We start from the raw sequence: 26,502 nt of genomic DNA on the forward strand, positions 1-26,502 counted from the left end.
TATATCCCCCTCTCATACTCATTTAGCTTTGGTATATTGCCTTTGTTACATTTAATGGAAGCGTATTTCACTGTTACTGTTGACCATAGACTCTCATTTGCTTTGATTATATTTTTTCCCCACTACCATCCCATTTCCAACACTCTGCATGGTTGACATTTGTTCTCCCACAATCAAGAACAGTTTTATATTTGTACCTTTAGTCACAATCATTGACCACTCCAGTTTTTGCTAAGTTAAAGAGTCCCAATCTCTATCTTCTATCTTTACCTCAAGTGTCATGCATGCTTCTAGCCCACCTTTTCCAGCTTTACTCATGGACATCTTTGTTCAGTGTAGTTAGAATATTGTGCTACCATCACACAGTATTATGCTATCTATTTCTGGGTCTATACAGTCAAGGCTGCTGGACATTCTGTAGTCCTTCAGCATCAAATGCTCTATCTCTACCCTCTTTCTGTCTCCTGGTAGCCTGTGTTATCAGCTTTTAACTCTCAAAGTTTGCTCATTAATGTTGGTTCTTATTAGTGAGACCATAGAGTATTTGTCCTTTTGTTCTGTCTTACAGCTGCGTAATATTGCATTGTGTATATGTACCACAGTATGTTTATCCACTCGTCCATTGGTGGACATTTGGGCTGTTTCCATCTCTTGGCAATCATGAATAATGCCGTGATAAACATTGGTTTACAAATACCCGTTCTTGTCTTAACTTTCAGTTCCTCTGAGTATATACCTAGTAATGGAATAGCTGGGTCATACGGCAAATCTATACTTAGCTTCCTGAGGAACTGCCACACTGTCTTCCAGAGTGGTTGCACCATTCTACAGTCCCACCAACAGTGAATAAGTGTGCCTCTTTCTCCACATCCTCTCCAGCACTTTTAATTTTCTGTTTGTTTGTTTGTTTGTTTGTTTTTGTTAATAATGGCCATTCTGGTAGGTGTGAGATAATATCTCATTATGGTTTTGATTTTGTATTTCCCCTAATAGCCAGTGAAGTTGAGCATTTTTTCATATGTTTTTGAGCCATTTCTATTTCTTCTTCAGAAAAGTGTCTGTCCGTGTCTTTTGCCCATTTTTTGATTGGGTTGTTAGTCTTTCTGTTGTTGAGTTGTAGGAATGCTTTATATATTCAGGATATTAAACTTTATCTGATATGTGGTTTCCAAATATTGTCTCCCACTGTGTAGGCTGCCTTTTTACTTTTTTGACAAAGTCCTTTTATCTACAAAGTGTTTAATTTTGAGGAGATCCCATTCGTCTATTTGTTCTTTGGTTGTTTGCGCTTTGGGTGTAAGGTCTAGGAAACCACCTCCTATCACAAGATCTTTAAGAACTTGCCCTACATTTTCTTCTAAGAGTCTTATAGTCTTAGCACTAATGTTTTGGTTTTTGATGCATTTTGAGATAATTTTTGTATAAGGTACGAGATGGGGTCCTCTTTCATTCTTTTGGAAATGGATATCCAGTTCTCCAAACACCATTTATTGAAGAGGCTGCTCTGTCCCAGTTGACTGCCTTATCAAAGATCCACTGGAGAGTTTTGAGCAGAGGAGTGACCTAATCTGACATGTTTTTAAAAGCTTACTCTGGTTGCTGTGGGAAAATAGGCTGTGGAGGGTAAGGGAAGGTGGTCAATGATGGAAGCAGAGAGAACAGTTTAGGAAGCTTTTGCAGCAATCATTTGTCCAGGGAAGGGATCATGATGGCTTGGACTAGGGTGGTAATGGTGGGTAGCCAGAAGGAAATGGATTCAGGCCAAATTTTGAAGGCAGAATCAAATTCTGATTCTTCCTGTAGAGCCATTTGATTTATCTGGAGTTAACCCTAGGTCACTTGGGTTTGAGGGTGTTATCGGAAACTCGACAATGATCCATGGTAAAATTCTAAAACTGAGCAAAGGATGAGAACACAGTGACCCCCAGAAGACAATATGTGTTCACTTAGAATAAGTCATGCTAATTGATGACAACTCTTTGCACTTTGATATACATTGGGTCAATACATTTTTGATAAGGTTCCTAAGCTGGAGGATCAGGAATATGCTACAAAGGAAATGTGTCTTTAGGATTAAAATTCAGTATTTAACATTTTCTTGTGTGATCCCAACACAGAAAATTTTGGGCTGGCTTTGGAACTGATAGAACAGTTGCATGTAGGTATTGTACCAATTAATGGATCAGTGTTTATCTAGCGAGTCTGTTTTTAGTGGCATTCTAGAGGGCTCTATTCTTGGTTATCTTTTGTTTAACAATTTGAACGTCGATTTGGAAGAAGACATAAAAAATATGTGCCTATCAGATTTATAAATAGTGTATGTTTGCAAGCTGGAAGGTGTGGAGAGTATTTGGGCAATAGATTAAAACTAACAAGTTGAAATGTGTAAAACAATATATAATAATTTAAGCTAAAGTTTACATAGCACTTAAGGACCAGGTACTATTTTAAGCACTTCACGTATTATACTCATTTACACTTACAATAACCATATAAAGTAAGTATTGAAACACAGAGAAGTCAAGTAACTTATCCAGAGTCACACAGCTAGTCAGTGACAAAGTCAGCTAGTAAGTGACAAAGTCAGGATTTGAACTTATCCAGAGTCACACAGCTAGTCAGTGACAAAGTCAGCTAGTAAGTGACAAAGTCAGGATTTGAACTTAGGCTGTCTGGCTCTAGAGTCTGTAATCTTTAATCATTGCACTATACCGCCTGCAAAAGAAATAAGTATTAAGCCATATTTTCAGGCTTTTATAAATTAATTAGATCTAATAGGTTATTTGAAAAAAATCACCATGAACCTACAAAGTAGTAATATGGCTGCCAGCTAAGCTCTTGCAGTCGTAGGCTTCATTACTAGAACTGGATAGACCAGTCATCTTTCAAACCCATCCCCACCCCTTTACACCATTGCTACTGTTATAGTTGTTCTCTCTCTTGCCTAGCATCCTAGCTTGTCCTGTCAGAATGGTCTTTCAGAAATGCACAATCACAAAAATGTTACTCCCTTGCTTAAATCCCTTTGTACAAAACAGAGGTTGCAAATTTGTTTCTCATAGCCACTTACAGGCACTTAAGTGTTCTGGAGGAACTTGCACAGTGGTGTTCTTTTTCTTGCCTTTTTTTTAAATTTGAATTAGTTGGCTACATGTAAGAGATTTCACATAGAAGTACAGGCAGGGCCTGTTCTCTCCAGTTAGCTATAGTTTCTGCCAGGCCCATGTCACTCATTTACATTATTGTCCTGATCCTGTTGGCATTTGTGTTTGTAGCCTTTAGCATAAAGGTAAAGTATCTTTTCTAGAATGTAGTCTGCAGATTTAAGAACAATTCTCCAGATGTAGTTTTACCAGTGCAGAATACAGTCAGACTATTCATTTATTCACCAAACATTTCTAAGTTTCCTACCTTGCCCCAAGCACTGTATTTAGTGTCCAAACATAAAAATGAAGATGATACAATCTCCGCTCTCAGAACTCAGAGCCTAGTAGAGGAAGACAAATGTATAAACAAGTTAAGCATCATGGATGCCATGACAGAAGAATCTATAAAGTTAAGGTGGTGTTTCTGTTGGTGGGATTAGACTGTTTGAAAAGGCAACAGAGAACAGGTGATACATTGAAATATGTTCCCCATCAGAATGGGGCAGGGGAGACTTGGATGGAAGGAAGGAAGGGAGAAAGGGGAATTCTAAACTTGTTCCGCAAACATTATCACCTCTGTACTTGCTGTGAGATTTCAAAGACCCCTGTGATTTGGACCCTATCTACCACTCCAACCTTATCAATTACTTACTCGTCCTTTCCTCATATGCCTTTTATGTCAGCCATGCTGAATTACTTAAAAGTTCCCCAGATGCACCATTGGTTTGTTTGTTCGTATCTCCCTCCTTTCTTCCCTCCCTTCCTCCTTCCCCCCTTCCTTTCATTCAATAAACTATTATTTTATACCTTTTATGTACCATACACTGTTTAAGATGCTAGGGATACAACAGTAAAAAACTACTACAAACACAAAAACCATGTTCCTGATCTTACATTCCACAAGAATGCCATAAGAGGCAGATAAGTAATCAGATTCACAAGTAATATGCTAAAAAGAAGAAAAATAAGTAGGGTATCTTACCTCAAAGCTGTTCAAAGATGGAATGAGTTGTCTTGAAGGAAATGAGTTTCCTTCCTGTCATTAGAAGTGTTTGAACAGATGCTGAATGACTTCTTGCCAGATAATGTAGGCATTGAGTAGGATGTTGGATTAGATGATCTCTAAGTGCTTTCCTCTCTGGAGAATCTCTATATGCTAATTGGGCTACTAACCCTGAGGTTTGCCTATCTAAAATACATGAATCTGTGATTCTGAGAATCATCATCTAAGCCCAGTAATTAAATAGAACCACTCAAGAAGTGGTGGTGAGATGTGGAATGGTTCTCTGCTTCTTACCACCTTTCAGGATAAAGTGACAGTCTATGGTTTTAAGACAGGTAACTAGAAATGGTTGGGAAGAAGCTGCTTAAAAATAGCTCTCCCATTTTTCTTTAGATCAGGGAGTGGCAAACTAGGGCCCAGAGGCCCAGTGCCTGAGTTTGTAAATAAGGTTTAATTGAAACACAGCCATGCTTCATGCTACAATGGCAGTGTTGAATAGTTGGGACAGAGACCTTAGATCTTACAAAGCCTAAAATATTACCATCAAAGCAAGTTGTTTACTTTATCTGTACTATCAAACTTTAAAGAAAAAGTTTTTAACCCCTGCTTTAGATGACTATTGGAAACAGGAAGTGAATCAGGGCAGCTGTGTTGGGGGAAGGGCAGAACAGACTTGATTATGTTCTATTTCAGACCTTTCTTGGTCTGCTAGGACAGGAAGAAGAGCTAGTGTCAGAAATGCTGGATAGGACCACTTGAAACTGGGTTCAGGAACTTTGGCAGAAAGGAGTCACAGTGAGAGACAATTGATGCTGTATCTTTCTATGAATTGGACCTAAGCTCAACAGTGGTATGGGGGAAGTTGGCATTAAAGGATGGGAATATCTTTCCCTCTTTTTATTTTCCTAAAAAATTTTTATTTATTTTTTGAGGTTTAATATAATTTCACCCTTGGGCACAATTAATCACTTTTTCTTCCAAGCCTTGAGTGTGTGTGTGTGTGTGTGTGTGTGTGTGTGTGTATAGTAAAATGTGCTAATTAAAAAAAGCAGGGTGTAAGAGGAAAGAGTGGGTGATATTTTATGTAAGGTGGTTAGTGGAGGCTTTGTCTTTGTTTTATACTTAGTCATATCTGACCCCTCAAAAACAAGGCTCAGGTCTTAATGATCTCTCTCATGCTAGCAACTAGCAAAATGCTGGGCGCACCATAGATGCTCCATAACTTCTACTGAATAAATGAATTTTTTGAAAATTTTTTCGTTTATTTTCTTTGTGGGAACCATGGCGCTTAAATTTAACATCTTAACAATCATGTTTAATTTGATACAACTTGACTTCAGTAGCATACATGTACCGTTCCTATATTCCTCTGTCCTCCCACTTTTTTTTTTTACTTGTCACAAATTATATCTTCATTTATTGTATTCCCTAATCATAGATTTATCATTATTTTTATGCATTTGCATTTAAGAAGTAAAATGTGGAGTTAGATACCAAAAAATAGAATACAATAGTACTGGCATTTATAATTGCCTTTACCAAAGATCTTTATTTCTGTAGATCATGTTGATCCAATATCTAGTGTTGTTTCCTTTCAGTCTGGAGAACTCCTTTTAGCATAGCTGGTGGTGATAAACTTCCACAACTTTTGTTTATCTGGAAATATCTTAATCTCGCCTTCATTTTTGAAAGTCAGTCTCACCAGATATAAAAGTCTTGAGTGGTAATTGTTTTCTTTCAGTACTTTAAGTATTTTGTCCAACTGGCTTCTTGTTTTCGTGGTTTCTAATGGGAAATCAGCACTTAATCTTAACGAAACACCATTGTACATAACACGTTGCTTTTCTCTTGCAGCTTTCAGAACTCTCTACTTGTCCTTGGCATTTGACAGTTTGACTAATATGTGTCTGGGCATGGTTCTCTTCGAGTTTATCTGGTTTGGATAAACTTCTTGAATGTGCATATTCATATATTTTGTTAAATGTAGGAAGTTTTTTGCCATTATTTCTTTGATAGTTCCTCTGCCCATCACTCACTTTCTTCTCCTTCTCAGACTCCCATAAAACATATATTATTGGTGTCCCTCAGGTCTCTTAGGCTCTGTTCACTTTATTTTTTTTTTCTTTCTGTTCCTCAGCATGAATCATTGCAATTCCCTTGTCTTCAAAATCACTGTTTCTTTATTCTGCCAGCTCCAATATGCTGTTGAAACTCTCTAGAGAAGTTTTCATTTCAGTTATTGTGGTCTTCAACTTTAGTATTTCTGTTATTGTTCATTCATTGTTTCCCTGATATCCTCTAGTTCTTTCTCTGTGTTTTTCTTCATCTCCTTGAACATACTGAGGATCATTTTTTTAAGTCTTTGTCTGGTATGTCCAAAGTCTGGTCTTCTTGTTGATGGTTTCTGAATTTTTGTCTTGTTACTAAGAATGGGCCGTCATTTCCTGTATCTTCATTTGTCTTGAAATCTTTTGTTGGACATTGTACATTTTAATATTGTAAAGTGTTTCCTCTGAGTGAATAAATGAATTTTTATTTATAAATAAACTGGATAAACATAGTTAATAGGGAAAGTGGGGGAAGGCACTGGGAAGAGACTTACCTACCCCTTCCCTTTTTGATTGGTCTTAGAGGTAGCAAAACTTTCCTTTCCCTGGCCATGCTTACAGCCAAAAGCTCAAAGATAAATAACACCCTAACCCCATTTTCTTTGCATTTCTTTGTTTTACCTGAGTAGAAAGGATGAACTTAGCAAGTCACTGTTTTTAGGAGGATTCTGCTGGTGAAACTTACCTTAGGGCTATACTCTTCAAAGTGTTTTCGCTGACTCTATTTTATGATTGATGCTATAAGGTATGTTGGGTTGATATTTGTGCCGGTTTGAATGTACTGTGTCCCCCAAATGCCATTATCTTTGTGGTCTTGTGGGGCAGACGTTTGGGTGCTGGTTAGATTTGCTTGGAATGTGCCCCACCCAGCTGTGGGTGATGATTTTGATGAGATGTTCCCATGGAGGTGTGGCCCCGCCCATTCGGTGTGGGCCTTGATCAGTGGAGCCATATAAATGGGCTGGCTCAGAGAGAGGGAACTTAGTGCAGCTGTGAGTGGCGTTTTGAGGTGGAGCAAGCTTGCTAGAGAGGAACGTCCTGGGAGAAAGCTGTTTTGAGGCCAGAGCTTTGGAGCGGACGCCGGCTGCCTTCCTAGCTAGCAGAGGTTTTCCGGAGGCCATTGGCCATCCTCTGTTGAAGGTACCCGATTGCTGGTGTGTTACCTTGGATGCTTTGTGGCCTTAAGACTGTAACTGTGTAGCGAAATAAATCCCCGTTTTATAAAAGCCTATCCATCTCTGGTGTTTTGCATTCTGCAGCATTAACAAACTAGCACAATATTCTTTTTATTTTTTCAGAGGAGGGAGCTGAGGCATGAAAAGATTGATGTCTGAGAATAATAGGATAGCATTCTTAAAAGAATATGGAACTAGATCTGGGTTCAACAAGTTAGATATTCCTCTTATTAGCTGCAAGTGTGAGGGGGTAGCAGTCCTTACCCCATAACCTTACTGTGAAGGTTGAATAGAATAATAGTAACAGCTACTGTTTATTGTGATTTGTGTGCAAGGCATTCTGCTAACCCCTTACATGCCTTGGGATTACCATATTGTCTTTTTATGGATGAGAAAACCTCAGAGAAGAGAAGTAATTTATGCAGGAACGTATACAGTAAACGGTGAATCTGGGATTCATAAGTAGTTAATATATTGCTGGAATATAGCAGTATTCACTTTGTAGTTGTACTTTATTTGATCCCTTTATATCCTTTTGCACTTATTGGTCTGTATATAATTAGAGTAGTGCTCAGAACTCCTCAGTTTGTAAAAATGCTTAAGAGTTTGTAAGGAAGCAATTTTGCACAATGGGAAGAACCCTGGAAAGAGTCAGGAAACTGAAGCCCTTGGGTTTGCTGGGTTGCTGGAGAATTTACAGTCTTTACTTTTGAGTCTCAGTTCCCTCATTTTTAAAATCAGGGGATTGGGCCAAATTCGTGGTTTAATTTTAAATAAAAGCTGTAGAACTCTTCATATGGGGGAAATTCAATATGGTAAAAAGCTAAAAATTAGACTTGCTATGGTTGACTAAATGGAAGGAAGAGCCTTGAACTCAGCCTGCTCAAACCTTCTCCCCTCTTCTTTCTTCTGAATGATGCCTAAGGGGATTTACTGAGTCCAGGTTGAAAAGCAGTTGACTAAATGATCTTTTAGCTACCCTTTGGCTTTGAAATTTCATTCTAAGGAGTGGGGGAAGACTCAGAAATATTTTCTGCTTCTTCTCCAATACTTGGTCCAAAAACTAGAGTTGGAAAGCCTGGGAATGGTGTGGTTTTTTGGTACTTACATCCCGTTTCCCTGGCACAGACCTGACGCCAGTAGAGGAACTGGCTAATAGCCTAGGGGAAAAGCATTGTGATTAAGACTCTGTGTATGTGGTTTGGGGTTCACATATTCAGAGCATTACCACATGTCCATAATGTCTCTGGGCTTCTGTCTCTCTCAGCTTCTCTCAACTCTCTGCTTGGCTCTCTGGGGCATTTCTCTCTAAGCATCTGGGAGTCCTCTCAACTTCTTTAGGGCAAACTCTGGGCTTCATCTCTTAGCTTAGCACCTCCAAATGTCCTTCTCTCTGCATCTCCCAGTGTCTCCAAGCATCTGAGTCTGTGTGGGCTTTGAGCTCTCTTAAGGACTCCAGTGAGCTAACTAAGACCCATCCTGAATGGGCAGGTTCACATGTCCATGGAAATAAACTAATTAAAGGTCCCATCCCATAAAATTAGAATAAAAGAACATGGCTTCCTAGAGTCCATAACAGCTCCAAACCAGCACAAACAGGGAGAAATAATCAGAGAGAGGGCAATATCCCAGAAGCTTAGAGAGGGAGGCTAGGTTATTTCCAGCACCTCCAAGGCCTAACTGCTTTTTAAAGTTCTGGGTATGGGCTCCATCTGGTGGCTCTAGGATTACAGTGCTGCCAGTTGAAGGGCTTCTGGGGTTGGAGAGAATCTGCATTAAGCATTTCCTCAAATCCCACTCTGTTTCACTAAAGCCCTGGGCTTTCTCATGGAATCAGTGTTGGTTGGAGTCAATTCTTTTCTCCAAGTGGTGGCTGTGCAACTCTGTCCACTCTGTCTTAATCTGTTTAGTTGAACAAGATTGAAGGGAAAGATACAACTTCGCTGATTGGTTTCACTTTAAATCATGACCATGGATTTCTGGTGGGCTCTTAATGTTGCCTGGCAATCATTCTATATTTCCCTAGTCTGTTGACTTTTTTTTTATGCAGTTTAATTGAGATATAATCACATAACAAAGAATCATTCAAAGTGAACAATCAGTTGTTCATAGTATCGTCATATAGTTGTGCTTTCATCAACACAATTAAACCGAACATTTTCATTACTCAAAAGTAAAATAAAAATTAAAGTAAAAAAGAACATCCAAAACATCCCTTTCCCTTCCTCCCCTCATTGTTCGTTTACTTTTTTTAAATACAGTTTAATTGAGATATATCCACAGCACCATCACAGAGTTGTGCATTCATCACTGGAATCAATTTTTGAACCCTTTTCCTTATTCCAAAATAAAAATAAAAGTAAAAAAGAATCTCTAACTCTTTCCATCCCTTCCATCCCACCCTATTCTTCAACTAATTTTTGTCCCCTTTTTCCACTCTACTGTCCATACGCTGGGTAAAGGAAGTGCGAGCCACAAGGTTTTCACAGTCACACAGTCACACTATGCAATCTTCATAGTTATACAGTCGTCCTCAAGAATCAGGGTCACTAGGTTGCAGTTTGACAGCTTCAGGTATTTCTCTCTAGCCATTCTAACACACTAAATACTGAAAGGTGATATCTATATAGCACATAAGAATACCCTCCAGAGTGACCTCTCGACTCCATTTGAAATCTCTCAGCCACTGGAACCTTTTTGTTTCATCTCTCCTCCCCCTTTTGGTCAAGAAGATCCTCTCAATCCCACAGTACTGGGTCCAGGCTCATCTCCAGGAGTCATTTCCCGCATTGCCAGGGGGATTCACATCCCTTGTAGTCACGTCCCACGTACGGGGGAGAGCTGTGAGTTCACCTGCTGAGTGGGCTTAGAGAGAGAGAGGGGTCCACATCTGAGCAACAAAGAGGCTCTCTGCGGGGGACTCCTAGGCACAAGTATAAGTGGGCTTAGCCTTTCCTTTGCAGCAACTAGCCTCCCAGGGGAAAGCCCCCTGATCGAGGGCTCAGCCCAGCAAGTTGGCAGTCCTCAGTGTTTGCGGGAAAATCAGCAATAGTCCAGGTGGGGAAGTCCAGCACTTTTGCATTTCTCCCCAGCTCCTTGGGGGGGCCCTGCAAATATAGTTATACTCTGCCCATATCACTCTGGGATGTGTTGGCATTTCACCCGGGACTGTAGAAACTCACCAAATCCCACTTCCCATTCAAAGCTCCTTGCACTTATGGCGTTCAAACAAACTTATCGTACAAGTTAAATTATCTAGTATGCTACAGAAAATATAGATCCTGCACCAGATAAACATCTCCTCCCTTGGTCTCACACATAAGTTGTAGTTTTGAATCGCAGTCAGTGTCATTCTTTATCCTTGGGCCTGATTTGCCTTATTCCTAACCAGATCTTCTTCATTCAGATCTCTAATTAAAGTCTGAATTCTTTTTCAGCTCTTTCAACAGTTGCCATATGGGATAATACTGACATTCATAGCTGCCAAGTTCTAGCTCTCAAAGTTCCAGAGACTGACCAGGTTATACACAAGGAGCTCAGCATCTCAGGATTTAGAGATAACCATTACAACTCAGGAATAGATATGACTGCTGTAAGAGTTTACAATCTAGGAACCATTACAATAAGAATTTCCCTGATAAGCTGTGCTCTACGATTCAGTTCTCAGAGTTTACATATTTTAGATATTGAGGCATTATAGTGTTTGCCCTCTCATTTCTGGTGTGCTTCACTCAAAATGTTGTACTCGAGATCTACCCATAAGATCTATGAAATGTGTCTCACAGATTCATTTCTTCTTGTAGCTGCTCAATATTCTATTGTATGCATACACTACAGTTTACCATTCTGTTCATCGGTCACTGTATTCTTAGGCCACCTCTGTCTGTTGCAAATAGTGAATACTGCTGCTATATATACTGGTGCATAAATGTCCATTCGTGTCCCTGCTCTCCGATCTTCCAAGTATATACCCCATACTGAGGTTTCAGGATCTTGAAACCCCCACATACCTAGTTTTTTGTGGGACCACCTTACTGTCTTCCAGATAGGCTACACCATTCTATTTCCCCACCAACAGTGAATACATACATTTCTCTCTCCAAGTTCTCTCCAGCACTTGTGTCCCTCTGTTTATTTTATTTTATTCCCTTCAATTTTATAGGGATATATTCAAATACCATGCAATCATCCACAGTGTACAGTAGTTTACAGTATCATCATATGGTTGTGCATTCGTCACAATTAGCACTTACACACATTCATTACTTAAAAAAAGAATTGAAACAAAAGAATAATAAAAGGGATAAAAGGAAAACTAGAAATAAGATAAAATACAGCCAACAAAGAAAGAGGAAGAGGTGAAAAAAGTAAAAAGACAAAAAGAAAAAGAAAGAGAAAAAATGGCAACTAAAAAAACCACAAAAGGAAAGGTTAAAATAAAATAGAATACCATTAAAAAGTCAAACAACATCATTAACTTCAAGAATCCCATACCCCTCCCTTATGCCTCCTCTTATAGGCATTTAACTTAGTGTATTGCCTTGGTTACAATTAAAAAAAGCATATTGCGATATTACTGTTAACTATAGACTCTAGTTTGCATTGATTGTGTTTTTCCCCCAGTACCAACCCCTTTTTAACACCTTGCAAAGTTGACATTTGTTTGTTCTTCCTCATGCAAAAACATATTTTTACATTTTATCACCATCATTGACTGCTCTAGGTTTCACTAAGTCACACAGTCCCAGTCTTTATCTTCTGTCTTACCTTCTGGTGTCCTACATGGCCCTAACTTTTCTCTTTCAACCATACTCACAGTCATCTTTGTTCAGTGTACTTACATTATTGTTCTACTGTCTCCCAACATTGTGCTCCAGACCTCTCTCTCCTGTCTTTTCCTATCTGTCTGTAGTGCTCCCTTTAGTGTTTCGTATAGAGTAGGTATATTGTTCACAAACTCACTCATTGTCTGTTTGTCTAAGAATATTTTAAACTCTCCCTCATATTTAATGGACAGTTTTGCCAGATATAAAATTCTTGGTTGGTAGTTTTTCTCTTTCAGTATCTTAAATATATCATACCACTGCCTTCTTGCCTTCATGGTTTCTACTGAGAAATCTGCACATAGTCTTAATTGATCTTCCTTTGTATGTGATGGATCGCTTTTCTCTTGCTGCTTCCAGAATTCTCTCTTTGTCTTTGACATTTGATAATCTGATTAAGTGTCTTGGCGTAAGTCTATTCGGATCTATTCTGTTTGGAGTTCACTGCACTTCTTGGATCTGTAATTTTATGTCTTTCATAAGGGATGGGAAATTTTCAGTGACTATTTCCTCCATTATTGCCTCTGCCCCCTTTCCTTTCTCTTCCCCTTCCAGGACACCCATGACATGTACATTCATGTGCTTCATGTTGTCACTCATTTCCCTGAGACATCACTCATATCTCTCCATTCTTTTCCCATCTGTGTGTGTAGGGTTTCTGATGTCCTATTCTCCAGTTCATGAATCTTTTCTTCTGTCTCTTGAAATCTGCTACTGTATGTCACCATTGTGTCCCTCATCTTGTGTTGTGCTTTTCATTCCCGTAAGTTCTGCCACTTGTTTTTTCAAACTTTTGATTTCTCCCTTTTGTTCGCCCAGTGTCTTCTTTATATCCTTCATCTCTTTTGCCATATCTTCCCTCATCTTGAATTGATTTTTGAATTGAGATTTGTTTGATTAATAATTAGTTGTTTCAATTCTCTTATCTCAGTTGAAGTGTAAGTTTGTTCCTTTGACTGGGCCATATCTTCATTTTCCCTAGTGTGATTTTTTGTTTTCTGTTGTCTAGGCATCTGGTTTCCTTGAATGCCCCAATCAGATTTTCCCAGACTAGGGAGGCCCAGTTCTCAGGAGGAGGCTGTGTATTCAGTATTTCCTGAGGTTGGGTCCTAGAAGATTGACAGGCTTTCCCATGAGGTCTCTAGACTCTGTGCTTTCCCTATCCAGCCTAACAGGTGGCACTTGTCAGCCTGCAGCTACCCACCAGTGTAAAGAGGTGTGGTCCCTTTAATTCACAGTGGACCCTGACCTGGTGGTGGGTCAGAAGCCAAGCAGTTGTTTTCCCCTAGGCCCTGGGGTCTGAATTCTCTGAGACAGGGAAGCCACTTGAGCTGGTCCCACCCCCCTTTTGTTAGAGAGGATACACCCCTTAGGGAGTTATCTTCTCCATTTGAATTCCTCCTTTGTCTTTCTGACTGTTAACTCCACAGTTGCCTGGGTCAGCAGGGACTTGAAGATGCCTGAGGCTTTCTCTAATGGGCTACTTAGAGTGAGAGAAAAAAAAATGGGAGAAGAGCAAATGCCCCTTTTCAGAGCTAGTCCTCAGCTCCTCAGTTTTCTTGGGACTTAGCTGTCTTCCAGTAATCTGAAAAGCCTCTGTTTTTGTTTATTTTTGTATTATTTATTATTATTATTCACTATTTTATTAATAAATAATAAATTATTGTCTATTATTTTATTAATAACAAATTATAAATTATTGTCTATTATTTATTTATGCAGTATTTATTTATTTATTTATTACATTGTCAGCCCTGCCTCCTCCCTGCTGGAAGGAATCTGCTTCCCTTCCTGCTCCGTGCTTGTAGGTTGTATTCAGTACTCCGCATGTGTTAATTAAAACCGCTATTGGAGCTTGGTTGAGTTACTTTCCCTGTAACCTGTTTATCTTTTTTCACCCAGCAGTGTTTCAGCTGTGTCTGAGGAGGGCGGTGGTGGTGGTGGGGGGCTTCAGCTCTGGGTTTGCAGAACTTTACTTAGGATTCTATGCTACCATCTCAGCCACCACTCCACACATTCTGGGCTGGTGTATGTCGTGTGTATTTGCAGATGTCTACCTACAGTTGTTCTTTATTTACTAGTTGCTCCTGGTTTTTTACTAGTTGCTGTAGAGGACTAACTGTGGCAGCCCCTGGCCTGAGCAAAACAGGCCTGCAGAATTTGTCCTCCCCTGGCAGTCTGCATGACCTAGGCCGCTAATGTTTAACCTATCATCTTTGTAAGCCAGTAAAGAGAAAGGGTAAATGTACCTTAAAATATAAGTTTAAAATGTGAAATGGGAAGTAAGCAGGAGGTGAGAAACTCTTGGTCTCACAAAAGAGCAAGATGTAAATGTCCCTAGTATGTTGGCTTATTTTTTTTATTATTTTTTTTCCTGAGCCTCAGTTTTCATTTTTATTTAGAAATAGTATGTTGTGTATTTGCTTGGTGTTTGACCCTGGTTATTATGTTCTACACATTTTTTCAAAAAGAAAGTTTATGTTGAACCCAAACTATTGTGGAGCAGAGATGCCAAAAGATGCTGCCTCATGTAGGCTAGAAATGATACTGTATTTTGTAGACTATTGTACTTCAATGTAAATCGAAGAAAATACAACTTTAAAAGCAAAATGAAGTTAAACATTTCCTTAAAATATCTACTCACAAGCATTTAACTTAAGATAAAATTTTAAGCTTATTTTAATTCACCAAATATGCAACAGTTTTGACTGCCTTGACTGATAAATGTCAGTTAAGTACAGTAAATGAAAAACACCTTAAGAAATTGTTGAAGGTATAGTCTTGGCTTATTTGACTCATATAGACACAAGATTGCCATTCTTTTTTCCACTTTATTACTACTAACAACAATTTTGGACTTCTAGCTCTAATGACTTCACTGGTTGTTCATATACTTAAACGGAATTAAAACTTACTCTTATTCTACAAAGTTGTTCCAGGGAGTTCCTTTTAGTAGCAAAATCTAAACCAGATACAGTGAGAAAATATTTTTTTTACCTATGAAGGGTATAATCTCATAATATTCTATATTGTTTACTGACATTTGCAAATAAAACTTTCTGAAATGTAAAAACATGCACATAATACTATTTTAAGGTGTTTTACATATGACAAAAACCAGACCTCTGAAATGGCTAAATCTGTATATTTTCTATCTGGAGGATTCTTTGGGTCTACATATTTCAATGTATCATTTCATAATGCATTTAATTACTAACCTGTGTGCAGTCCTTTCTTCAGTTGCCTTTCTGGCCCTGTTATATTGAGTGTTTGTCATATTTTCACTTAGCTGGGCTTTAATAAAAAATGCTTTTCAAAATTGTTTTATCAAGGTCCAAAATTGCGACTTGCTCACAGAGTACAAAGATGCTTCACTAGCTACACAGAAAGGGAAATCAATTGTAAAATAAGTTTGTGTAATAACCCTACTTACCCAAAAGCATTTAGGAACACATCAATGGAAATTTTAAGTAAGCCATATAATCCTTTTAATTACAGTAAATATGGCATCTGATATATACTGTTACATACCACATAAACACATTCCTCTTATTCCAAAGGAAATGTTTGTTCAAATAACAAACAGGCTCAAAGTTAACCTTGAAGCCAGTCCCAAAATCTGAGTTTCCCAGGCTAGCCATGCACAGTTAAGGAAATCAGTAAGGCAGAGAAAATACCACCTACATACTAAAACATAGTTTGCCAAAACAAATCCTATGTATGAATGTCAGCTGCCTGAGACATATTTAGTATTCATATTTTATACAGGATGTTTTATGCAAATTTGTTAACTATTCTTTTCAAGCACAAGTTAACGTTGGAATTCAGGTAAGAACTGACACTAGACAAATGTTTTATGTAATAATTCAAGTTCTTTTAACAGCAAACACCACTTTTTAAGATCAATCTTAGTACTGTCCTTTGCAAAAAAAGAATAAAAAAAGCCTAGATAAAGAGGAAGCCAACTAGCAATATGTCATATTAAGAGGAGGCATACTTCAGCTTAGTGCCTGAAATTGTTTATATCTCACAAGAAAAGACTGTATTCTTCTAAAGCAGTCCTCCTAAGCTGGCTTTTATTCTGCTGTATATTCAAGTCTCTTAAATCTCACTAAAGGGGAGAATGATAAAACTAGTTTTACCAAAATTTTTCCACTTTAATAACCAGCTCTCCTCAGTTTTAGTTTTTTCTTTATGTGACTCAAAAGTTCATCTTTTTCCATTTGGTAATCACTTTTTTCCCACTGTTCTTTCAACTGTTGCAATAGAGCCCCGATTTCTTTTCCCAAAGAAATGCCCACTTTTCTGATGTCATGGCCATTTATAGGAAATGGAGGAATGGACCACTGCTGCATATCCTTTAGAAGATGATGCTCTCCTTGATACTTCAGTAGCTCACATATGCGAGTAGTCGCTTTAGGTTCCCTAGAATCTATAATGAAGTCCTGATAGGGTTTTAATGTTTCTGAACTATCTGTTGCTTTAACTAAATCCTTCCTATTTTTAACTATAAATAAGCCAAAGTTTTTCTTTTCTTTGGAAATCTTCAACCTCAAATCCAATTTTGTGACATCATCCTATACTTTGAATAATGAAGCCAAGAGAGTCAGTGGCTTTGGTCAAAAACCTTCAGCATTTTTACTGACTTTGTTAAATTCTTCTAAATTTGCATTAGCAGGTAAATCTTTGTGAGGAGCCACACCAAGGTCATAGATAAGGTGAATCAAGTGATTTAAGTGGTTACCAACAAGAATTTTTTTCAGTTCCACCCAAATCCTCTCTCCTGATATTCCAGCCAAACCATTTACATTTTCTGCAATTGCTTCTAAAGTCTAAGGATCGTGGTCACCAGGTGTTTCTACAATTCCCCCATAAAACCTGAAGTATCTTAAAATTGTAAGATAATCTTCTTGTATTCTCTGTTTAGCATGACCAACAAATCTTTCTTATTTTTTAAATCTTTATAACCATTAAAGTAGTCAAATAAGGTACCATCAAAACCAAAAACATAGAATTTATAGTGAGATCTCTGCATTCAGCATCTTTCTGCCAGTCAGCTGTGAATTCTACCTCAGCATTGTCTTCCGTCAGTGATGACATCAGTCTGGAGTGTAGTAATTTCAAAATTTTCTTCATGAAGCCTAGTAGTAAGTGTTCCATGCTTTTCTCCTTTGTTGTTTATCATATGAATACCAGCAGACTGAAACATTTCCTTCATTTGAGTAGGGGTAGCAGTAGTAGCAAAATCCACATCTTGAGGCTTTATTCTATTTAATAAATCCCTCACAGCTCCTCCTGCTATTCTTAATTGATGATTTTCTTTGACAAATAATTCTATCAGACTCTTCAGTCCTTCTGTGAAGATTGATTGGAATTCTGGGGACTCCAACTTCATTGTAAATAGATACTGTTTGAGAAGGTACAGTCTATTACAACTACAGCTCAGTAACGACCCTGCCAGGGATACAGGGATCTCAACATCTGGAAAGTCACCAACCATACACCAGCCCTGCCACCAGTCTGTTGACTTCTGCATTCATCTAGATGACTATTCCTCAAACCTCTATATCTCCAATACCACCCCCCATGTCACTTTAATGTGATGATCTTGTTTTCTACTTAGTTGAGAAAGCAAAATAAATCAGGAGAGAACTTCCCTAGACCCCTGCCACCATACGTGCCTATTCATCTAACAACTGTACTCTCATATTCTGCCTCCCTGCCTGTTGTCATAGATGAACTATCTTTGTTCTTCTCTAATGCTGGGTCCTTGTGCTGGTATGCTAGAGCCCTGTTCTCTCTCTCCTACCCAAGGGCATTGCTCCAGCAGATTTCCTCCTCTTTCATAATTTTGTCCAAATTTCCCTTTTTCTGGGATTATATTCTGTCAGTATACCAACATGCTCCCCCCATCTTAATAAAAAAACAAAACTTTTAAAATGTTTTTAAAAATTCCGTTTTATTGAGGTATTTTCACATACCATACAAACATCCACAGTATACAATCGGTTATTCACAGTACCATCATATAGTTGTCCATTCATCACCAAAATCAGTTTTTGAACATTTACATTACTCCAAAAAATAAAATAAAATAAAAATTAAAAAGTAATAAAAGTAATTTTAAAAAACAGGAATAAAAATACAAGAATACCCAAAACATCCCACCCCCCATCCCCCTATTATTCATTTACTTTTTGTTCCCATTTTTCTACTCATCTTTCCATACACTGGTTAAAGGGAATGTGAGCCACAGATTTTCACAGTTGCACAGTCACACCATATAAGCTACATAGTTATACAGTCGTCTTCAAAATCAAGGCTACTGGATTGCAGTTCAACAGTTTCAGGTATTTCCTTCTAGCTATTCCAATACACTAAAAACTAAAAAGGGATGTCTGTATAATGCATAAGAATAACCTCCAGAATGACCTCTCGACTCTATTTGAGGTCTCTCAGCCACTGAAACTTTGTTTCGTTTCCTTTCTTTTCCCCGGGTTGGTCCAAGAAGGCTTTCTTAATCCCATGATGCCAGGGGCAGTCTCATCTACACAAATCATGTCCCATGTTGCCAGGGAGATTTACACCCTTGGGATTCATGTCTCACATAGGGATGAGGGCAGTGAGTTTATCTGCAGAATTGGCTTAGAGAGGCCACATCTGAGCAACCAAAGAGGTTCTCTTGGGGGGACTTTTAGGCACAATTTTAAGTAGGCTTAGCCTCTCCTTTGCAGTAACAAACTTCATAAGGGCAAGCCCCAAGATTGAGGTCTTGGCCTTCTAAATTGGTAGCCCCCAATGCTTGTGAGAATATCAGTAATTCCCCAGGTAGGGAAGAAAAAACAAAACTCTTGATACCAGTTTCTCTGTCAGTGCTCTCCTTATTTATTTGCTCTGCTTTTCAGCAGAATTTTAAAAATTGTTGGATACTTGCAGACTCCAATTCATCTCTTTATTTTCTCTCTTAAACTCATTCTAGTAAGGCTTTCTCCTCTATTTCAATAAAGCTGCTCTTGTCAAGGTGACTTCCATATTGTTAAATTTAATGGTCCATTCTTAGTGCTCATCTTACTTGAGCCGTCAGCTTCACTTGACACAATTGCTCACTCCCTCCTCCTTAAAATACCTTGGCTTGGCTTCCATGATACTATATTCTCCTAGTTTTCTCTCTACTCCACTGCCCCTTCTTTGTCTCCTTTGCTGGTTACTCTACATCTCTCCCACCAGTAAATATCATTTGTCCTCGGCCCAGACCTTAGACTTCCTGTTTTCTCTGTATTTACTCAGTTCCTTGGCAATCTTATCCAGATCATGGCTTTATAAATTATCTATTTATCGTTGATTCACAGATCTATATCTTCAGCCCATGTCTCTTTCCTGAACTCTACACTTCTACATTCAATGGCCTCTCTAACATTCCATTTGGGTGACTAATACATATCTCATGAATAACATGCCCTGAGCAGAACTCCTTATCTTCCCTCTCAGTCATGCTCCATCTGCAGTCATCCACATTTGAATTGATAACAACTCTGTCCTTCCACAAATTCAGTTCAAAAACCATAGAGTCATCCTTAACTCCTTTCTTACACCTTATATGCAATCCAAGAACAAATCCTGTGGTTCTACCTTCTCATGGCCAAAATCTGACCACTTCTCACTGCTTGTATTGTCACCCTCCTGGTCCAGGCCACAACTGCCCTTTTTTTTTTTCTTTTTAAATTCACTTTTATTGAGATATATTCACGTACCATACAGTCATCCATGGTGTACAATCAGCTCTTCATAGCACCATCATATAGTTGTGCATTCATTACCCCAATCTATTTTTGAACATTTTTCTTACACAAGAAAGAATAAAAGTAAGAATAAAAAATAAAAGTAAAAAAGAAACCCAAATCATCCCCCCCACCCTATTTTTCATTTAGTATTTGTCCCCATTTTTCTACTCCTCCATCCATACACTGGATAAAGGGAGTGTGATCCACAAGGTTTTCACAATCACTGTCACTCCTTATAAGCTACATTGTTATACAATGGTCTTCATGAGTCAAGGCTACTGGGTTGCAGTTTGATAGTTTCAGGTGTTTACTTCTAGCTATTCCAATACATTAAAACTTAAAAAGGGCTAACTAATAGTACATAAGAATGTCCATCAGAGTGACCTCGACTCCATTTGAAATCTCTTAGCCTCTGAAACTTTATTTTGTTTCATTTTGCATCCCCCTTTTGGTCAAAAGATGTTCTCAAACCTACGATGCCGGGTCCAGGTTCATTCCCAGGAGTCATATCCTGCATTGCTAGGGAAATTTACACCCCTGGGAGTAGGTCCCACGTAGAGTGGGCAGCGAGTTCACCTACCGAGTTGGCTTAGCTAGAGAGAGAGGGCCACATCTGAGCAACAAAGAGGCACCCGGGGAGACTCTTAGGCACAATTATAAGCAGGTTTAGCTTCTCCTTTACAGTAACGAGCTTCTTAAGGGCAAGCCCCAAGATAGAGGGCTCAGCATACCAAACCGCCAGTCCTCAAGTTTATGAGAACATGAGCAACAACCCAGGTGAGGAAGCCCAATATTTGCTCATTTTCCCCCAGCTCCTCAGGAGGGCCCTGCATATATATTTTTATTCTCTGCCCACATTACTTTGGGATGTGTACTATTTCACACTAACCTATATAAACTTACCAGATCTCACTTCCTTTGCAAAGTTCCATATAATTAATGGTGTTTGAACAAACTGACCGTACAAGTTAAATTGTTTAGAAAATATAGGTCCTGTACCAAATAAACATCTCCTCTCTTGGTCTCACATAGAAGTCGAAGTTTTAAAACACAGTATCGTCCTTTACCCTTTAGCCCGATTTGCCCTAGTCCTAACCACATCTACTTCATTCATATCTATAATTGAAGTCTTGACTCTTTTTCAACTTAACAGTTGCTGTATATGCTAAAACTGACAGTCGTATCTGTCGAGCTCTAGCTCTGGGTTTCAGGTGTCACAAAGATACCCAAAGTTCCAGAGACCAATCAGGTTATACACAAAGGGATCAGCATCTCAGAATTTGAAGATAGCCGTTACAATTCAGGAATAGATGTGACTGTTGTGAGAGCTTACAATCTAGGGACCATTACAATAAGTGTTCCCTTAATAAGCTGTGCTTTTAAGATTCAATTCTGAGTTTGAATTAGTAGTTAGTCCATATTGGTGAGGCATTATAGTGTTTGCCTTTGTTTCTGGCGTACTTCACTCAAAATGCTGTTCACAGGATCCATTCACCTCCTTGCGTGTCTCACAACTTCATTCCTTCTTGAGGTTGCTCAGTATTCCATTGTGTGCATACACCACAGTTCACCATTCTGGTCCTCAGTCGATGTACCCTTAGGCCACCTCCACCCCACAACTGTCCTTTGCCTGGGTTGCTGCCGTAGCCTCCTATCTGGTCTTTCTGCTCTCACCCTTATCCTCTACAGTCTGTTTTCAGCACTACAGTCATATTGATCCCTTTTTTGGTTTTTTATTTTTAGGTCCTCCATCTTTATTTTATTTTCTTTCATAATTGAGATTTTATTGATTGTTCTGAAGATCAGCACACAGACATTATGAACATTTTGTACACAATTAATGTATGTACTGAAAATCTAAAAACCCATATAGTTGTAATTCTTTTCTAAAGTTATTCCAATGACTTTCCAGCTTAAAATTTGGAGGCAAGTTTTCCCTAAGAGGGTATCAAGTACCAATGTCTTCAAATGTTGATAAGCTGTTACGTCGTAAGTCCCACTAATTCACAATTTAATATCATACACACAACATACATTTCCAATCTTTCATAGCATATAACAAAGATATTAGGAAAACTGGATGATCACAACCAAAGATGTTACGGAGTACATACAGTTCTGACAGGGTGAGCCAAGATCAGGGAGCAGTTTTAAGAAACAATTCTACTAAAAAACATGGGAAAAGAAGTAATTTAAAATGTTCAAGACATATTAAATGCAAGACTGTGACTCCAAATCATCATTTAGTGTGTGTTGTATTATAGGGATAAAAACTGCCCTCCCACCCCACCCTATGAAATGTTAAAGTTGACAACCAAGACAGTCAAAACCTCCCATAATTCAATATCCTACTATTTCTGGTTATACCAAAAAATAAACAACCAGCAAATGATTTCTCCTCTTAAAAAAAAGCATTTACACTTAAAAAATGGGATGAGGTGGGATTTCAATCTCCTTAAAAATGTTTCTTCTAGAGCTACTAAAAAACTTGCATTTACAAAATAGTTGATAAAAATATTCCTCTGGGTTGTACAAGAAGGGAGAAACAGGGACCACTGATAAGACATAGTATACAAAATTAATCAGATTTGGCTTCTTTCTCTCCTGCTTCATCAGAGGCTGGACTCGCTTCATTTTTAGTTTCTCCATTTTCTGCAGGTAAATCTTCTTTAGTTTCTTGGTTAGCCATTTCAACTTGTTTTCCCTTTGCTCCTCTTTTCCCTTTTGGTTGCACTTTTTTGTCTGAAGACTTTATCCTTTCCTGCTGCCTTTTTTGGCTTTGCTTCCACTTTCGCAGGAGCAGGCTTAGCTGACAGCTTCGCCGACCTCCTCTTGGGCTCCTCCTTCCCCGCCCGTCGGCAGAGCTGACCTTCCTCTTGGGCACCCTGGCAGCGGAGAGGGTGCTTGCCAGGTGCTGTGGGCTGCGGCATGCTGAGAGCCTTCACGAAGCTGGGCTGCTGGCCTCCGCCGCTCCCCCTCCATCTTTATTTTTTTGTTATTGAGGTATAACTTATAGTAAAATGTGCAAATTTTAAGTTACATAGCTTGATGAATTTTTATTATATAATCACCAAGTATCCACCACCCATAGAACATTTTCAGCAGCCTCTTCCCAGTCATCATCTTCCCAGAAGTAACCACTCTCACCATGTATTAGTTTTGCTTGTTTTTCCACTTCATGTAGAAAAAAACTTTACAGATTTATCCTTTTAAAACCTCAGTTAGAATATGTCAGTCTTCTGCTCAAAATCTTTCGGTTGTTCTCCGTTTTTCAGTGGAGAAATTAAAGTTGTCACAGTGGCCTATAAAGTGCCCTTCATGATCTCCCTCATTACCTCTTTGATGCCATCTCTTGCTACTCTCTTCCTTGTTCTCAGCTTCAGCCACACTGGTCCTTTTCTTTGAATACATTAAGCATGCTTCTCTTTTAGAGTCTTTGCTCTGGCTCTTTACCTGGAACCTTCTCCTTTAGACATTCTTCCTTGCTTCCCTCAAGTTTCTGCTCAAGTGCTGCACTTAGTGAGGCCTACCTTAACTGTCCTATTTAAAATTGCAGCCTCCTCCTCTCAGCATTTCCACTACAGTTCCTTTTTTTTTTTTTTAAGTAGCACTGATCACTTTCTTACATATAATATCCTTTTCTGATTCATTATGTTTATTGTCTGTCTACCCTAGAAAGTAAGCTCCACAAGATTGAGGCTATTTGGTGTTTTGTTAACTGATGAAATCCAAGCACTTAGAATAGTGCCTGTGCATAATAAGTGCTCAAAAATATTTGTTGACTGAATGAAATAAATGTAGATGGAAGGTAGAACCAATCCTATCCAGTGGAACACCTGTGGTACAATGAAAAATAAATGAAGGGAGATGTTAAGAGTCCTAGCATTAAAAAAAAAAAAAAAAGCTGCTACTCAATCTCTGGCAGGTTATCTAACCCATACAGAGCTCAGTTTCTAGTTATCTATTGCAGTGTAACAAAATACCTCAAATTTAGTGGTTTAAAACAACAACAGTTATATAATTTGCTGACCAATCTGCAATTTAGACAGGACTCCGTTTTGCTCCATGTGGTAGTAGCTGGGGCTGCTTGAAGACTCGGGGGACTGGCTGGGAGCTGGAATCGTGAAGACTCACCCACATGTCTGGTGTTGATGCTGTCAGGTGGGTCTTCACGTGGCTTGGGCTGTCGGACTCCCTTCACATGGCCTCTTCATGTGTTGTTTGGCTTCTGCACAGTATGGTTTAAGGTTCCAAGAGTGAGTGTCCCAAAAGAATAAGATAGAAGTACATGGCATTTTAGATGATCTACACTTAGAAGTCATATAGCATTACTTCTGCCATATTTTCTTGGTCCAAGCAGTCAGAAAGGTCCATCAGGTTCAAAAGAGAAGGGGTCAATAGGAAGAGTGTCAGTGTCTCATTGTAAGAAGGGGATGTAGGATGGAAATAATTGTGGCAGCCACCTTTGGAAAATTACATTTGCCACTCTCAGTTTCCTTGTGTACAAAGATGATAAGAACTCCTAGCCAGCCTACTTGGCAGAGAATGTCAGAAGAGTTGACAAAGTAGGGAAAGGAAACAGGCTTACTTAAAATATTATTAATTGTAATTTAAATAATATTTTAAATTATGCTTCTTTTAGTTAGGTAAAGAATTTATTTCCATTCTTTTTTTGGAGGGGGGGTTAAGAAAATTTTTATTGAGTTGAATTTTTTTAATGTAATTTTATTGAAATATAGGCACATACCATATAATCATCCAAAGTGTACAGTTGTTCACAGTTTCATCATATAGTTGTGCATTCAACACCATAATCAATTTTTGAACGTTTTCATCGCTCCAAAAAATAAACTGAAAAAATGAAAATAAGAATAAAAATAAAAGAGAGCACTCAAAGCATGCTGTTCTAGTTTGCTAATGCTGCCAGAATGCAAAACACCAGAGACGGATTGGCTTTTATAAAAGGAGGTTTATTTGGTTACACGATTACAGTCTTAAGGCCATGAAGTATCCAAGGTAACGCATCAGCAATCGGGTACCTTCACTGGAGGATGGCCAGTGGTTATCTGGAAAACCTCTGTTAGCTGGGAAGGCACATGGCTGGCATCTGCTCCAAAGTTTTGGTTTCAAAATGGCTTTCTCCCAGGACGTTCCTCTCTAGACGGCAGTTCCTTAAAAATGTCACTCTTAGTTGCTCTTGGGTTGTTTGTCCTCTCTTAGCTTCTCTGGAGCAAGTCTGCTTTCAACAGCCATCTTCAAACTGTCTCTCATCTGCAGCTCCTGTGCTTTCTTCAAAGTGTCCCTCTTGGCTGTAGCTCCTCTTCAAAATGTCACTCACAGCTGCACTGAGTTCCTTCTGTTTGTCAGCTCATTTATATGGCTCCACTGATCAAGGCCCACCCTGAATGGGTTGGGGCAGGCCTCCATGGAAATATCAGAGTTATCACCTATTGTTGGGTGGGGCACATTTCCATGCAAACAACCTAATCCAAATGTTCCAACTTAATCCCCACTAATATGTCTGCCCCACAAGACTGCTTCAAAGAATATGGCTTTTTCTGGGGGACATAATACATTCAAACCAGCACACATGCTATACCTGTCTTTCCCCCCATTTCCTTTTTTTAATATTTTTAATTGAAATATATTCACATACCATACAGTCATCCAAAGTGTAAAACAGTTCTTCACAGTTTCATCATATAGTTGTGCATTCATCACCACAATCAATTTTTGAACATTTTCATTACCCCAAAAAATAAAAGTAAAAAGAACACCCAAAATGTCCCATACAACCCTCCTCTATATTATTCATTTACTTTTTACCCTCATTTTTATACTCATTTGTCCCCTATACAGTCATACCATATAAACTATATAGTTATATGACCACCTTCAAGAATCAAGGATACTGGATTATAGTTCAATGGTTTCAGATATTTTCCTCTAACTATTCTAATAAATTAAAAACTAAAAAGGGATATCTATATAATGCAACAGAGTTACCTGCAGATTGCCCTCTCGACTCCATCTGAAATCTCTCAGCCACTGAGACTTTATTTGTTTCAATTCTCTTCCCCCTTTTGGTTCAGAAGGCTTTCTCAATCACACGATGTAGGGTCCAGGCTCATCGCTGGGAGTCACGTTCCACATTGCCAGGGAGATATATACCCCTGGGAGTCATGTCCCATGTAAGGGGGAGGCCAGTGAGTTCACCTGCCGAGTTGGCTTAGAGAGACCACATATGAGCAACAGAAGAAGTTCTCTGGAGGTGACTCTTAGGCACAATTATGAGTAGGCTTAGCCCCTCCTTTGCAGTAACAAGCTTTATAAGGGCAGACCCCAAGATCGAGGGCCCAGTCTACTAAGCTGGTGGTCCCCAGTGCTTGTGAGAATATCAGGAATTCCCCAGCTGGGGAAGTCTAATATTTCCACATTTCTCCACAGTCCTCCAAGGGGACCTTGC

General features: G+C 38.8%; 1 protein-coding gene and 1 pseudogene across 2 annotated transcripts in view; one reads left to right on the forward strand and one right to left on the reverse strand.

The window, feature by feature from the left end:
- The window catches only part of LUZP1 (leucine zipper protein 1), a 158,386-nt gene that overhangs the window by 107,485 nt on the left and 24,399 nt on the right, over positions 1-26,502 (forward strand). The gene's annotated exons all lie outside the window — the stretch shown is intronic.
- Positions 16,413-17,791, reverse strand: LOC119514498 (annotated as a pseudogene).

The sequence above is a fragment of the Choloepus didactylus genome, chromosome 2 (assembly GCF_015220235.1).
Source record: "Choloepus didactylus isolate mChoDid1 chromosome 2, mChoDid1.pri, whole genome shotgun sequence".
In the NCBI taxonomy this organism is placed as follows: Eukaryota; Metazoa; Chordata; class Mammalia; order Pilosa; family Megalonychidae; genus Choloepus; species Choloepus didactylus.